Below are 6,007 nucleotides of genomic sequence, written 5' to 3'. Positions count from 1 at the left end.
TTTTAAGCATGACGTTTAATCTCAATTCCTAACAACACTGTAGCTACACAAGCTCTCACAACTATAGTAAAACATACAGTCTCTTTGCAAATGAATTTTTATTTTTACTTTTCGTATTTGGCTTTGAGTAATGGTGACACATACCATGTTGACAGTAAAAAAGAAAATTCTATTAGAGACACCATACACTCTCACAACTATAGTAAAACATACAGACCTTAAGGTTTTACGTCGTCACCCGATTTGACTTGACTATTGCGCCTGTTTTCAACGTGTGCGTACTCCGCGTCATGCTCGGCGTTGCGTTGCAGACATCGCAGAGAACGATGCGTGTTGTGCGTGTCAATGCTATTTTTACGCACCGGCGATAACTAGGGCCACAAAATAAAGAAAACAATGTTTCCTGAGCGCAAAAACAAGTGGCCGCTTCTAATATATTAAATACAACATGTACAAACCAAATGCCAGCGTGCTTCCACTGATAACGGACCTGGACCCCATCCCCAATTCACCCCAAAGTATACGACAGGGTCCAATAGATGGTATGAAGTTATAGACTACCCACACAGAATCAGGGTATTTTTTTTAACATTAGGCCTAAACAAGTGTTGGTTAAATTGGTTAATTCGTTTTAATAATATTTTGGCCTATGTTGGGTAAGCACTATATTATAGGCCTATTAAAGGTTACGTTTGTAGAACGTTTCATAATGAAACACACCACAATAAAATTAAAAACATGTTGTGAAAATGTTATTGTAGAAAAATTATTTTGGCAACATTGTCCCAAATTAGAATATGTTTTGCAGCAAGTATTCAATGTTTTTGATTGTTATTTTAAAAATGTTTAAAGCATTTTGTGTTATTGGGTAAAGACCTACTACGTGCACTGAATTCATAATGCATGCGATATAGACAACACCATCAAAACTATTCCGTTTCAAAAAAGGGTCATACATTAAATTATGATATCATAATTGGCCAGCGTTTTTACACCAAAAAGTTTTCCTCTCGTAAACGGCACTAAGCATGCTAAGTAGGCCTATGCCTATAATAATTGTAGGCCTATGCCTATAATAATTGTAGGCCTATTATAGTCAAACAGTTCCGCCCATGGTGTCAAACGCTTCGCTTTAACATGTTTAATAAAATAATCCTCTTTTTGGTCATTCGAGTCAGGTAAACATAAAGCTGAAAATTCCTCACTTTGTGTAACTTAATTAGTAGCCCAATATCTTTGCAGAATGGCAGTCTTTCTAACACCTGTTTGTGACCAAAATACACCAAATTAGAATTAGGCTAAGAATTTTAAGGCTTGATTTATAAGTCTTTTATAGTCGACATCATCATAATTGTTCCTATTTAATATGGACACTTCTTAGCCTAAGAAGTATCTTAGGTAACTTTTTTTTACAGTGTAACCTTTCCTGCGTAAACAGACAATTCCTTTTTGTGGCCATATGCAAACTAACGCTGATCTGGCATCAGATCGCTTGTATACCAACGTTGGTACGCACCAAAATATCCATGTACGCAATTAACTACGCATGGTGTCGCAGAAAAAAATGCTTTTTGACCTATTTTGGTCAATTTACGCTTGAAAACAAGGTCCGGTACCCCAATTTTTTTTTTGCGCGATTTTACAGAGCTTTTTTCTTTTTCATAACATATATAAAACGACAATTTTTTATACAACGCTAAAGGTGGTATATTTTGGGCAAATTGCTGATTTTGCCATTGTGTACAGAGATTTTTGGAAATGTACACCTCTTTTAAAATGGCTGTAGCTCAAAAGTGAGGTCCGCACCCTGTTTTTTTTTCCTGATTTATTATCTACACATATTAATGTACAAAATATGTCAATTTAAAAAAAATTGGTCGATAGGTTTAGTTACGACGGTAAAACCTTAAATAGCAGCTTGTCTAACTATCAGAACACTGCTACAGAAATGATTTTTTACATCTCCGGTCAGAGTATAAGTCACTTTATGCTTGTGAGAAATCGCACGTAGTATCCCGGTTGCAAGCTGTGAATTATCCTTTCTATGTGTAGGCAGCAGAACATAGTATTGTCGTAGAAAAAATGATGAAACTTAGCTGAATTAAAAAATAAAACAATATTTGGATATTTTACTAGGTTAAAATAAATTTGAGTCTCTTAAAATCATTTGTGTCCATTACTTTATATAATTACATTGCTTGAAAACAAATTATAGCATATATTTCTTTTGAGATTTTTTACATACTAATATATTCTTGAGAATGCATTTTGTATGTTGTATGTAAAGAGGTTACTGCCTCATTGACAACACAAATTGTTATGTTGTATGCGGCAAAAAGATTCCAATGTGGGAATTGGTTGTGTGGGATGATGGTATTTCATTATGGAAACATGGAAGGAAATTTTCCAATTTTTATGGTTAACTAAAAAAAAAAAATTGAAATTTTTTTGGGGTCAGCATAAGAAGTTGGGTCGGTCGGTCAAGGACAACCAAACAATTTTTTTCTTGGCTTAATTGGCTTGAAAATGTCTGCATTTTGTAAACCAAAATATTTCTCAAAATGGGCTAACCACAGAAACAGAAGCAGAGAATTTGAAATCACTATGCAGGGTCTTAGCTAGGATTCACAAGGACCCATCTATTTCTTCAAAACTGCTTGTCCAATGTGAAAACATAAACCAGACCTCTGCACCATCTGGGGGTTCAGTCAGTTCAAATAACTATTGCTTTATTACAACAATATCTGTTATTGAAAAAGAGACATTATTGTGAGCACTATGGTAAGTTTATCTGCTCTACTCCCTATAAAAAATACAGCACTAATTTTTTGGGATTAAAATATATCCTGTTTTGCCCAATGAAACATGGCTAAATCCTTATCCTTTAGTTAGTCCTAACTGGAAATAAAAGTAAAATTGTAATATTTGGCCAATTTATGGAAATAAACATGCGTTTTTAAGGTGTTTTTCGTATGCTGTGATAAACAAGCCCAAAGACTTTGTACTAAGACTAATGTCAGTTTATGCATTCTAATTCTGGGAAAAGGCATGTTTCATTTTTATAACCAATCATTTAATTATAGTAACAATAAAAAGGGAAATTTGAGCAAAATTTTGTCAAATACTCTTGTTCCAAGCCTTTGATTTTTGTGACTCGATTGTCAGAAAACATGCCAAAAATGCATGTTTTTGGCTCTTTTCAAAAAATTAGTAAAATATTGAACTTTTTCTTTTATCTCCAGTTAGTACTAAATAAATGATTAGGATTGAGATAAGTTTCATTTGGCAGACCTTGATAATATTTTTTTAATCCTAAAAAATAAGTGCTGTAGTTTTCTGGAATGGGAAGTATAGAACTGCGGTGGGGATTAAGTTTCAGATCCAGAATTTAAACTTCTCCCACACTGGGTATGCCCCTGAATAGACTGAAGAAAAGGCTGATACCATGTAATGAAGTAATAGTCTCGGGTCAAGGGAAAAGAAATTCTGAGTTCACACTATTGTTTTTTACAACATGTTTTATTTCAGAGGGGGCATTAAGTAATTGTGTGAGTTGTTGTTTGATAAACCTTTTTTAAAACATCACTTTTATGCAAATTTTATCTTCAAAAATATGTAGATATTTTTTTAATGGGAGACTAGCAAAATGGGTGTTTTTTAATCACATTTTCCAACAAGAAAGTTTTTTAAATAGTAATTAAATGTTTGTTCAAATGTACAGTATATATTTTTCAGAACTCTGCCTCTCTTCTTTACTTGTTTGATTGGGTGTATTTGTACCAACATAAGTAAAAAAAATGTAGCAAGTTTGTTTTAATGTTTCTTGTTTTAACATTATGTTTCCAAGGCTGCGAGTAATACCTTGGAAATAAAGTCCCACTTGAAAATTGCGATGTCTGGGTAGAGAAACCAGTAGCTGGATACCTTAAAAGGACATACTAGTAATTTAATACATTCACAAGTCTTGCCTTGACCCAGTTTGCGTAAAAAGATTGCCTGCTAAGTTGAATGGCACCATAGTGAGTTGTGGTCCTAGTGGTAGCCACAAAATCCAACTACAAGAGGCCAGATGTCCATGTCAAAGAAAGCTGTTGCTTAACTTTTTACATTAAATATTTTGTGTATATTGTCAATAAAAATATCATAGATACACAACTGTTTGGGGACCATTTAAAAAGAAATAAGTGCAAATTTTGCACTCCACTTGGACTTGGCTTGGTCAAATCCTTGTTGGTACTTGTACCCTGCTGCATGGGTGGGTACCTACCTGTAAAATTACATGCACTATAGGGCTGAGATGAATATAACTAAAAAGATAGGAAGCAATGCACGTTTACCATTGTTCACTGTGAACCATGTCTTGCATGACATTATACAAATACCTCAAACAATTTCTTTAATTAAATTGTCATACTTCCTATTGTGCAATCACGAAAAGAACATAATCAGTACATGCACAAACATCCAATTCTTAATATGAAAAAAGAATAAAACTCGGGTTGCATTAAGGTGGCTGTGTACTCTCAGACATGCATGTAGTAAAAGTGCAATAACTTTGTAATTATTCATAAAACATATAAAAGTATACATTTTATGAAGGCAAGACATCAATAAATCTTAATATAAATACAGATTTGGGGTAAAAACAACAATTTTGAAGAAAATCACAAAAAGTGAGTTTTTGGCAATATTTGTTAGGTACATCATAACAAAAAACACTCTTTCCAAAATATTTTATTTTGTTTTTAGCTCAATCTTGAGGCTCCATTCCAAAAACGTTTTTTTATTTTTTGATATTGGCCTTATTTTTTGAGATATTGACCATATAAGGCATCAAAATGAACTTTTAAAATTCAAAAATGCCTATTTGCACAAAATGATGCCCAAAATCGGAAATAGACCAAAATATAAAAAAATGAGAAAACCGTTTCTTGAGTCGATCATGCTTTTTACGATGATCATATTTGCTTACCTATAGATGCTGTATTTATTGAGTTATCGTGTACCTAAATCGTAATTTTACCGAGAAAATGAACATTGAAATAATGGCCGTTGAAGTTTAAAGTGGTCACATTTTGCACTTTCATCGAATCTCACAGGAGAATGCGACAGTTTTCGTTTTTGTAACTTATATTACGTGAACATCGGGTAAATCCACAGCCCCTTGAGAAGTTTGAGCGAAATCCATTCATAACTTGATATTTAAATCGGGGAAAGAACTTGAAAAAACCCACATTTTATCAGCTAAAACGGAGCCATTTGACCACTAGGTTTTTGTGAAATCAGTGCTTCCGTGGTGTTTCCATAAGATGCGCCGCAAGATGCAGATAAGCGTCGCGTATTTGTGCGTTAACAAATTGCGCGACACGCATACGCGATGAGTTGTTGCTTGGCGTGTACCTTGCTGGTACAACAAAGATTTTCTTTCCTTTTCAATTTCAAACACGAGTGGAATAGTGAAATAAAATCCTTAAAATATTGCAGTTGGAGTTTACAAATCTGGATTTTTCATTCCTTGTATTTATAAAAAACATAACAAGGTACAAACATATCATAAAAACTCAATTTTGAGAAAGAAACAATGGCTAGAGTACACAGCCGCGTTAATTTGGCAGGAATTGCTACACAAAATGAGCCAAAATTCACAAAATTATGTCAAAATCTGAAAAAAGAAGAAGTTTACATTACATTTGGACATAATTTAATGAACTTTGACTCATTTTGTGTATCAATTCCTACCAAATTAATGTAACCTATGAGTTTGATTTTTTTCATATTAAGAATTAGATGTTTGTGCATGTACTGAGCATGTTCTGTTAGTGATTGCACAATAAAAAGTGTGACAATTTAATGGTTCACAGTGGACAATGGTAAAAGTACATTGCTTCCTATCTATTTAGTTATATTTGTCTCAGCTATAAGGTACCTGGGCACAAAATTACCCAAAAATCACAGCCTTAGTTTGCAAGAAGACACCAACAATGATAAAAATAGCAACAACCATATA

The sequence above is a fragment of the Amphiura filiformis genome, unplaced genomic scaffold (genome assembly GCF_039555335.1).
Source record: "Amphiura filiformis unplaced genomic scaffold, Afil_fr2py scaffold_40, whole genome shotgun sequence".
In the NCBI taxonomy this organism is placed as follows: domain Eukaryota; kingdom Metazoa; phylum Echinodermata; class Ophiuroidea; order Amphilepidida; family Amphiuridae; genus Amphiura; species Amphiura filiformis.
Note: the sequence above shows the minus strand (reverse complement) of the source record.